Source organism: Nannobrachium achirus (assembly GCF_963921795.1).
Source record: "Nannobrachium achirus genome assembly, chromosome: 7".
In the NCBI taxonomy this organism is placed as follows: domain Eukaryota; kingdom Metazoa; phylum Chordata; class Actinopteri; order Myctophiformes; family Myctophidae; genus Nannobrachium; species Nannobrachium achirus.
Window position 1 is genome coordinate 44276322 of NC_137816.1, and position 10697 is coordinate 44287018.

Genomic DNA, 10697 nt, shown 5'->3' on the forward strand with positions numbered 1-10697 from the left:
AAATTCTCAACTGTTTGTTGTCCACCGGTGACCATGCAGGCATCACGTGCAGCTGGGCAGTGAATGTTCTCACGCCATTTGTGCTAGGAAAGGAAGGGAGAGAGAGAGAGAGCTGACTTTCATGTTGTTTGTCATTGTTTGACTTTTGTCCAACCTTAAGTGTAGGGCTGGGCAATATATCGATATGGGAGACTATTAGATAGTCTAGTATTTTGGATATAATCATGATATGGCACAAGTGTTGTCTTTTGCTACCATACTTGCAGCCATACTGCGTTACCATAAAGGTATTACAATATTATTTTCTGAACTAATTTGACAATTATCATATTTGCCTTTTCCCACTTAGCGATTTCATAGGCGTTACTGATGATTATTTATTAAGAATCTAGTGTAAATATTTTGAAAGTACCAATAGTCATCCCTACAATTACAGTCACAATATCAATATTGAGGTATTTGGTCAAAGAATATTGATTTTGTCCATATCGCCCAGCTCTAAGTTATAAATCATTGCCCTTTCTATGAGTGAATGATGCACTAGCCTTAATGGGGTTAGCTGTATGACATCAAAATAATCAAATACCTAACATAAGTTAACATAGGCAGATCCATGAAGATGACATGGAGGCATTATGCAACATTCTGCCCCACTGGACATGAGGAGGCTGTCTGGCTGTGCAGAATAAATCAAGACTAGAGCATGGGTTATCGCACCAGTGTTGGTTTCAGGAGCCATTTTGAACTTCACCCGAGCCATGGCTTCTAAACACCACCCTGTTCTCTTGGAGATGGCACACTACTCTGGTATTTCACAGTCCTGTGGGTAGAAAGAAAGTGCTCAGTGGCACATTGTCTTCTGTAATAATAGAAAGTGCTAAATATTTAACCTCCTTGTAAATGCTGTATGGTGCATTTATGTGGCACCTTTATCCGAAGCACTTTGAAACATGCATTTACCGATTCACACACACATTCACACACCGACAGCAGAGGAAAACATGCAAGGCACCAGGATTCAGTGTCTTGCTCAAGGACACTTCGACAATAACACAGTCGGAGCCAGGGATTCCCAAGTATCCGCTAGTGTTGTAGTCGAGTCCACTTAAAGCGAGTCAAGACCGAGTGTGGGAGGGGGTCGAGTTCGAGTCGAGACTGAGACCAACAGGGGTCGAGACAAAGTCACCGAGACCAGATAAAAAATATATAAATAAATAAAAAACTATGGGTTTTCTTACTAAACCATACACACATCATCTAGTAATTCATCAATGAAAAGCAGCAGACAGCTCTCTCATAATGTTAATGTGAATAGTCTCCTCATAATACGGGTATGCAATTATTTCATTGCATTGTAGTGTCTCTTGACTCGAGTGGACTCGGTGGGGGTAGAGTCCCGAGTCCCTTAGTCCGAGACAGAGTCGAGACAGAGTAAAATCATGGGCGAGACCGAGACCGAGACTGAGTCAATGAAAATTTGGACTTGAGTCCTGACACGAGGCGAGTCATTGACTCGAGTACTACAACACTAGTATCTCCTGAGCAACTGCCACCCCGGAGTTACATCTCCCGTGGGGTGGCATCCCAGTGGGTGAGGATTCATCATCATGGCAGCCCCGAAAACAAGGATCTATTCTCCTCATCCATTAATTTGCTCTCTTCTTGAGCTAGCTGAGCTGATCTCTCTGCCTGTGTGCCTGCTGGTGACTGTGGAGTCCAAGGTGTGAGTAGAAGAGTCGGGAGCAGTCTGGACAAGTGTTGGAGGTGGACACAGGGTAACACAAGACGATGGTGTCTTTGTTGGCGCTTCGCTTCGGCTGCTTGTGCCCGATCAGTCTCAAGTTTCTTAACACCATTTGCAATTGTGCCACGCCAGGATGAGCGGTCCGCTGCCAGGGTCTCCCAGTTCTCCACAGGAATCCTGGTCTTTTTGAGTAGCTGTTATGTGAGCCACGTATGTGAGTTTGCTGTTTCGTTTCACTGGTTTACGTTCAATGTAAGGAACAACCTCTACGTCAGCACCCTGCCATGCTCCAGTGCTCTACAGATCTACTGAATGCACACACGTGCGCATGCAGGCACGCACATGTATAGGCATACGCATGCACATACACACACAGATAAGAATTTCCCCTGTATCTAGTACAGATGGGATCCCCTCCAAGATGTTATACTGACAGACTCAGGGTTAGGTACTGTGTGGGACAGCATTAACATTCATCAACGCCACTAGTGACCTTGGCTTTTTATCTTGGCACTGGGTGATACAGCAAGTGCTATAGTGTCTGATCTGTGGCAAGGGACAGTATATTTGAAGGGCCTGCAGGAAGCCAGCAGGGGGGGTGGACAGGCTCATCATTCCTCCATGCTAATGCACTGAGCAGATGTGAGAGCAAACGCAACCTTCTCCAATTCAAGCTGGGACTCTTCTTCAGGGCTGCACACATAAATCACCAAGTGAAATCCACATAATCTAAATTTGTATTCCTGGGATTCCTTGGAACGTGAGAGCACGTTCACATTTTGCTGTTTCATTTCCTTACCAATTATATTTTACTGTTGACTCACGTCTTGTAGCAATTTTCATGTTAGCATTGTATATAAAATTATGTGCCTGCATGCATACTACTGTCCTTCATTTAGCGGGCCTGGTTTATCAAAGATTACGATTATGAGCAACACAAAGGTGATTGCATTTGTATTTTCATATTTATACGCACAACACAAATGCTAATGTTCGGCTGGCACAGTATTTACCAGGAGAGGAGAGGAGAGGAGAGGAGAGGAAAAAACATCTGTTAGCGTGTCTCTGTCGCGCGTGCGAGTGTACGTGCGCGTGCGTGCTGCGCGCATGCATGTGTGCTTGTCTTGGGGTATCTACCCCTTGTGATGTAACCTGTGTTCCATGCTCATTGTTCTGGGAATAACTTGAGGGCAGAATCAACTCTTTGTACACTGACTATGCTAATGACCATCAAATAAGTGTGTGTGTGTGTGTGTGTGTGTGTGTGTGTGTGTGTGTGTGTGTGTGTGCGTGCGTGCGTGCGTGTGTGCGTGCGTGTGTGTGTGTGTGTGTGTGTGTGTCCGTGTGTGTGTGTGTGTGTGCTTTGATTGAATGTGTTTGTTTTAGGTCAGCGATAGGGTTGGGTTGTAGTGATGATGTAACGAGCACCCTCAGGAACACACGTTTCCAAACAGGGCGAATACAGAAACCTTTCACCCGTTAGCTGTTTGTGTACAGCATTTGTATGTCTAATCCTATTCACCTCTTGTAGGTCCTGATAATGAACTACCACATTCGTTTTAGTGCTAAAACCATTGTGCAGTGTAAACCTGGGCAAACTTTTAAATGTCAGGGCAAGGATCTCGATGACTGTTTAGAGAGAAACATTAAAAAAGGACGTATTCACACTATGTTGCAGGCAACATAGTGCAGGGGGCTCGAGCCCCGTTCCTTTTATCTGTCTGTAAAAAGTGCCCTCTCCAGACCATGAATGCAGTTTTTGGAGCTGTGTGGAACACAAGCTCCCTATACGTGGCCGTGTGTGTGGGTCTGTCTGTCTGTCTGTCTCCGTCCGTGTATGTAGCCTAAACTTCGGCGCGCAACTAGTGCCGCACCATTTACGCCACTCGCGCAATATATACATCAAAATGTGCGGCTCGGCCGGGAATGTTGTTCTATTACCTTTCGTTCTGATCCGCCTTACCATGGCGACGTAATCGGCAAAAAACGACGCTTAATTGTCCCCTTTGTCTTATAATGGGACAATGCAAGAAATCACTTTCAAGTATTTTTCTCTCGTAAACCATAGGAGCTACAGTTTCAAACCTCGGAGAGGAGATTCATAATGATTTTAAGAATGAATCGAAAAATAATTACATCACTCGGCCTCATGGTGGCGCTATAACGGCCCACTTTACGTTTTGCCCCGTAACTCTTGAACCGTAGATCGGAAAATTAGAATTCTTTTTTCCCTGGATTCCTTGGGTCAAGACGCATCTCCCCATACAGGCCACGCCCATTTGCGCCAGGATAGATTTTCCGCCATCTTGAATTTTCTCCAAAACACACTTTTTGCTCCTTTTCCTACATATTTTCTTCAAATGTCACAAACATCGGTACACATGATCTAGCCTGCCCTGAGCATCACACACACACACACACACACACACACACACACACACACACACACACACACACACACACACACACACACACACACACACACACACACACACACAGCTCCACTTCGAACAGAGGTTCGATTTTTACTCTGGTGAAAGAAATGCAAATGCCCTCTTTCCATGCCATACCTGAAGGCATTCAAGAGAATTGCCTTGTCCAAACTCTCCTGAACTTGAATGCAGCATCTAGAATTGCCCTCTCTGTGTAGAAATCCATGCAGTTACGCCACATCTCCAGTGTTCACTTGATTATGCTTAGTTCAGTGTGGTATCAAGCACCGAAAATAGCCGACCTCCAAGCTCACAACGCGTCACAGTGGAACGCGTTGTGAGCTTGGAGGTCTGCTATTTTGGATATGTCCACCAAAAGGCCCTTTTAGAAATGTCAGCCCCTGCCTCTCTAACATTCTCTGCATGTCCCTGCTATGTTGGGTGGTTTAACTAATCTGTTCTAATATGTAATACCTTTGGCCAGATTTGGCTCAAATAGGCCAGCATGTACTACAATTTAGAAGATTGGGGTTGGACAACAACTTATGTCACTGTTTTTCAAAACAATTCTTTTCATTATATAATTGTTCTGAGAGATCTTATGGCCTGCAGGTGCCCCTTATTAGTGACTGATTACACATATTTAGGTACTTGATAAACAAGGCACAAAAATGGTATATTTACAATGGGCCATTTGTTGGTGAGTGGAATTTGCCCCACATAGATGGGGATCAATAAAAGACGTCCTGATGGTGTATCCTTGAATGTATCGCAACTCAAAACAAAACACACCCGAGTCACTGGCGGTGCTATTACAACACCTGGATGACGTTCCCGCACTGGACCTTCAGTGGCAGCAACACCGCTGCAACCAGGACCATAAAGATAAAACAGGGTCAAAGTTAGAGGCTGTGATTCCTCCCAGAATAGTGATGGGGTCAGAGACATAAACAGGCCATAAAGCTCTGGTAACCAGAGCAAGAACACACTGTCCATGGCCCCCAAGGGATGAGAAGGAGAGGTGATGGCAATGTAAACATAATGTTTCCCGTGCCAATAAAGGCCCTTTACATTGAACTCTCTCTCTCTCTCTCTCTCTCTCTCTGTGTGTGTGTGTGTGTGTGTGTGTGTGTGTGTGTGTGTGTGTGTGTGTGTGTGTGTGTGTGTGTGTGTGTGTGTGTGTGTGTGTGTGTGTGTGTGTGTGTGTGTGTGAGAGAGAGAGAGAGAGAGAGAGAGAGGAGATAACACCAAATAATGCATGCATCGAATCTACATTTTATGTTTCAAATATTTTTATTGTAAAGCACAGGTTAAGGCATACAGTTTCAAATCAAATACTTATCAGAATCTACAGTATATTTTATAAAGAAAGCGACTCAGACACATTCCACAACCAAGAGACTCTATAGAGATGAGATGACCCCTCAGGCAGCTGATTCTGGGACTCTATTCCCAAACACAAGCACAGCCAACACGACCAAATTAGTCATAAGCCAACTTATGAGAATACAAAAGGAAAACTATCCAACACGTTGGAAAGACTCCAAAGAGCCAAATGCTACTTGGCCTTAAACTGAGAATGCACAGTTGGAGAATACCTGAGCACTGTGAGTGCTCAGGTACCTAGCAGCAAGATTTGTGAGCTCTTACGACAGGAAATGTACATCCAATGGAATACAACCACGGAAACCACGGTCTGTTATTTGTCTTACATTTTGTACAGTATATGTTTTCCAACAGCAACAGCAAATCTCCCACTTGTATTTGTATTTTGAAGTTTAAATGCTTTCAGTCTACTATACTTGACTGCAATGATACACAGCTCTGTTTACATATTTCCTTATTCTAGTAGGGCTATATCATCAACTGTAGGCCTATATTTATTTTTTCGTTTATTTTGTTTATTTTCACACTTACTTTGGCAATGTAAATGTCCATTTTGTATGCTAATGAATCCCCATTGAATTGAAATGAGAGAGAGCTGCACAATAATTTACAATATCTAATAGTTAGATCTCTTGTACAACCATCATTGACCTCTGACTTTCTTTTGACTATCTAGTCTCTACAAGGTCTAATTACTAGCAAACCCATCATAATATTTGGGTTTCAAATACTGCAAGATCGAGGACATCTTTACGTAATGGGATCATGAGGCCTCTGATTTGTTGTGTGAAAATAGTTCATGTATAGGCCTACTCTTTTTGGTCACCCTGCTTATTCTGCACAATGTTGATGATTTGATTGATTGAAGACGTTATTAGAAGTTTGCATAGGAAAAGGTACAGTTTCATGACGGTACAGTTCACTGGTACAAGGTCTACTAAAAGGAGATCCTAGAAAAGACTACGCTTATTTCCACAGGAAATCTCATATAACATTGAATGACAGACGAATAGAACACAGTACTATGCAGTAGATATAGTCAGGAAAAAGAATAAACTAGAAGCAGTGCTCTTCCGAGCACAGGTCTCCACCAGGCCACACAAATCGGCCTGTTATAGCGCCACCATGAGGCTGATTTGAAAAATGTGGGGCAGAGGTTCTGATTTGGTATCCAGGGAGTGTGTGTGCTCAGTTTGGCAGCGATCGGGCCAACGGCGCCGGAGATTAGCTGGTAACAACCAGGCCACACAAATCGGCCTGTTATAGCGCCACCATGAGGCTGATTTGAAAAATGTGGGGCAGAGGTTCTAGATTGCCATCCAGGGAGTGTGTGTGCTCACTTTGGCAGCGTCCGGGCCAACGGCGACTGAGATTAGGTGCTCACAAACTGCGAGGACGCACGCACGCACGGACGGACGCACGGACGGACGGACGGACGGACGGACACACGGACGGACGGAGGGGAAAACATACTCTCCCTCAGCCTTCGGCTGGTGGAGACAACAAAAAACAGTAAGTCTATACAAACAGTATATACAAAGAAGGGTCAGGGAAGGGTAGGACTGGGCTAGGTTTGTTTTTACCAGTTGCGAACGGCTGCCGCCTGTAAGTGGTTTTTCAGGGCGATTTTAAAGGATGCTAGGGATCCACACTCCTTTATGGCCTTCGGTAAGGCGTTCCACATTTTGGTGGTATAGCAGAAGAACGAGTTTGACCCTTTGTTGGATTTGACTCTGGGTTGAACATGATCTGTGGCGCTGCCTCTGGCGCTGCCCCCCTTAAAGGGGGCCTGTCACCTAAAGGGTTAGCCTACTGAATCATCTTAAAAAACAAGTTAATATTTTTATGAAGTCATTGTGGGGATGCGCAATTATAAGTCCAATCAAATGAATTGTCTGTATAGCCTGACTGTATGACTACTTACTGTACTGGTCAGCTGTTGTTGGGCAGATTACACTGAGACAGTTTCAGGATCCACACGGTAGAGAGACCACATGACCTACTGTATCATACTATTATAATTTCGGGGTGTGTCAGCAGGCCTTTAACGTTTATAAAGTATTTTGACAGGTACATGGATATCATAGTGGTATAGTGTATCTTGTACACCAGGCCCATTGCAAGTTGCTGTACTCTGTCATCTACTCTAAGCCACCCCACTCTTAACTGGTGAGTAGCGGTGAGGTGAGTCTGATAGGTTAAGCAGGATAATTAGTTTGTTTTTGGCTGTTTGGAGTTTAGTTTTTAGGGCTTGTGGGGCACCACGATACCATACATGGACTCCGTAGTCAAAGAGGGGCTAGATTATTGCACCAGCTATGGTCTTCAGTGTGTTGAAATTGACCATCGGGGCGATCCTCTGTAGGAAACAAGTTTTTGGGTTGATTTTATTTATTACTTTAGAAGTCATCTTTTCGCTGGAAAGATTAGCTTCAAGGATACATCCTAAGTAGGAGATTTCGTTTTTTCGTGTTACCCACTTTGATTGTGAAGTTATCGACTTGTTTGAGGTTATGATTTGATCCAAAGAGGATGGATTCGGTTTTTCCCAGGTGAATTGATAATTTGTTGTCGTTCAGCCATGTGCAGATCTTACTTAGTTCAGAGTTAAGTGTCTTTTCAACCTGCAAGTGGTCCTTGCCCGAGACTAGGAGAGCCGAGTCATCCGCGAACAGGAACAGGTTGCAGTCGCAAGCAGATTCCATGTTGTTTACATATATTAGGAACAACAGAGGCCCCAGTATGCTACCTTGAGGAACACCACAGCTTACTGGGAGGGGAGGGGGGGGGGGGACAGTACCGTTCACCTCCACCACCTGTTCCCTCCCCACCAGGTACGACTGCATCCAACTCACTGCTGACCTCACTCACTCAAGACCGATAGCTTTTAGTTTCTCAATCAGAATAGGGTGATTTACAGTGTCAAATGCCTTCTGGAGGTCCATCATGACCATGCTGCTATATTTGCCGCCATCCGCTTCGCGTTTGACTTGGTCAGTCAAATAGAGAAGGCATGTGTCAGTGGAATGAGATTTTCTGAATCCAGATTGGAACTCAGATTATTCTCATCAAGATATCTTGCAATCTGTTCGTAGACTATTTTCTCCATGACTTTGGATATGGAGCTAAGAATGGAAACGGGGCGGTAGTTTCCAGGGTCTAGTTGCTTCCTTTTTTATGCAGGGGCGTTACTTTTGCTAGTTTGAAGTCCTGGGGGACATGACCCTGTTCGATGGATAGGTTAATTATGTGGGTAATGATTGGAGCAATGGAGGCGGCTGAATCTCAGAGAAATCTAGCAGGAATTCTATCAAGGCCAGTGGCCTTGTGTTGAGGTAGGGCGCTCAATTTTTTAAACACTTCATCAGTAGTCACCGTGGCAAGTTTAAAACTGTCTTAGCTAACCCCCAGTTTTTGTAGAATTTTTTCAACAAATTTTACACCATACTGCCCAGATGGGGCGACCAGTCTTTGGACCAGTGAATGGGGCTGTGGTGGTAAAGGTTTTGTTAACTCATCTGGTGCCGATCCCGAACTAGTTTGGCTTTATTTTAATCCAATACAATCTTTTTTTTATTAATTCACTTACCCCGAGCTGCTTGTAGAGTCGTGGGTGGTCCTGGCTCGCTAGCCGCTAGCCAGCTAGCCGTCCTACTCTGTCCGACGATATATTCCATTAAAAATGGTTTAAAATACATTTTTGAGCTCCCCAGAGCGGCGTCCGTTTTGATGTTTATGTTGTGGCATATGGTTTTAGGTTTTAAGCCTAATTGGTTGTTAAAGGACAACTTTGTTTTTTTACAACAAGGGTTCATATTTTAGATTGTAATTAGAGAAAAGAAAAAGTGAGTGTTAAAATGTTTTCATTTGCTTCGTTCTATTGTTTTATCACGTTTACCATGCTAAAATGTGGGGCATGCGTACGCATGGGGGCATGCGTACAAGTGGCTAATTATGTATTTTTAGACACAATAAGCCAGCAGTTTCTTTATTGCCATTTACAGTAACACTTCTAGACCCCATAAGTCACATCCAACCATGAAAGGTTGCGTTGTATCTTGGGAATGGGCTTATTCTGTGTAAAATGACATATTTAGCCACTTGTACGCATGCCCCCAACCACTGAAATAAGAATCTCTAAAACAATAGAAAGAAGTAAATGAAAACATTTTAACACTCATCTTTTATATTCTTTAATTACAATCTAAAATATGAACCCTTGTTGTAAAAAACTAAAGTTGTCCTTTAAGCAACTTCCAAAGTTCACACGGTTTGTTTTTGTATTCGTCGATTTTGTCGTCGATGTAGTTTTTTTTGGCGGATCTAACTAGGGCGGTTGTCTGGTTTCTAAGTCTCTTCGCCTGAGCAGTAAGCACTGCTTCATCATACAAGGCCATTGCACAAAAGTAGTGAAAACAGCTGATCTGATCTGCGAGGCGTTGTGCGAGGCATGGTGTGCTTGTAGATTGTCTGTTTTCACTAGTTTAAATCATCTTAAAAATGATAAATACAAAACAAACGGTTTTGGACATGGCAAGGTTTCTACCCGACAACGACGATATATGTCTTTTTTTTACATACCTAGTAAAACCTAGTAAAAAACTGAAGTTCCCCAAGGGGGAACTAATTAGGGTCCTGCTTAACCTTCCCTATCAGACTCACCTCACCGCTACTCAGTTAAGAGTGGGGTGGCTCAGAGTAGATGACAGAGTACAGCAACTTGCAATGGGCCTGGTGTACAAGATACACTACACCACTATGATACCCAAGTACCTGTCAAAATACTTTATAAACGTTAAGGATGTCCATAATTACAACATCAGAGGCAGCGCCACAGATCACTTTCAACCCAGAATCAAAACCAACAAAGGGTCAAACTCGTTCTTCTGCTATACCACCAAAATGTGGAAAGCCTTACCGAAGGCCATAAAGGAGTGTGGATCCCTAGCATCCTTTAAAATTGCCCTGAAAAACCACTTACAGGCAGCAGCCGTTCGCAACTGGTAAAAAAACAAACCTAGCCCAGCTCTACCCTCCCCTGCCCCTTCTTTGTATATACTTACTGTTTGTTTAGACTTACTGTTTTCTTTTTTTTTTGTTCTTTCATTTTATTTTATTTACATATCTACTGCACA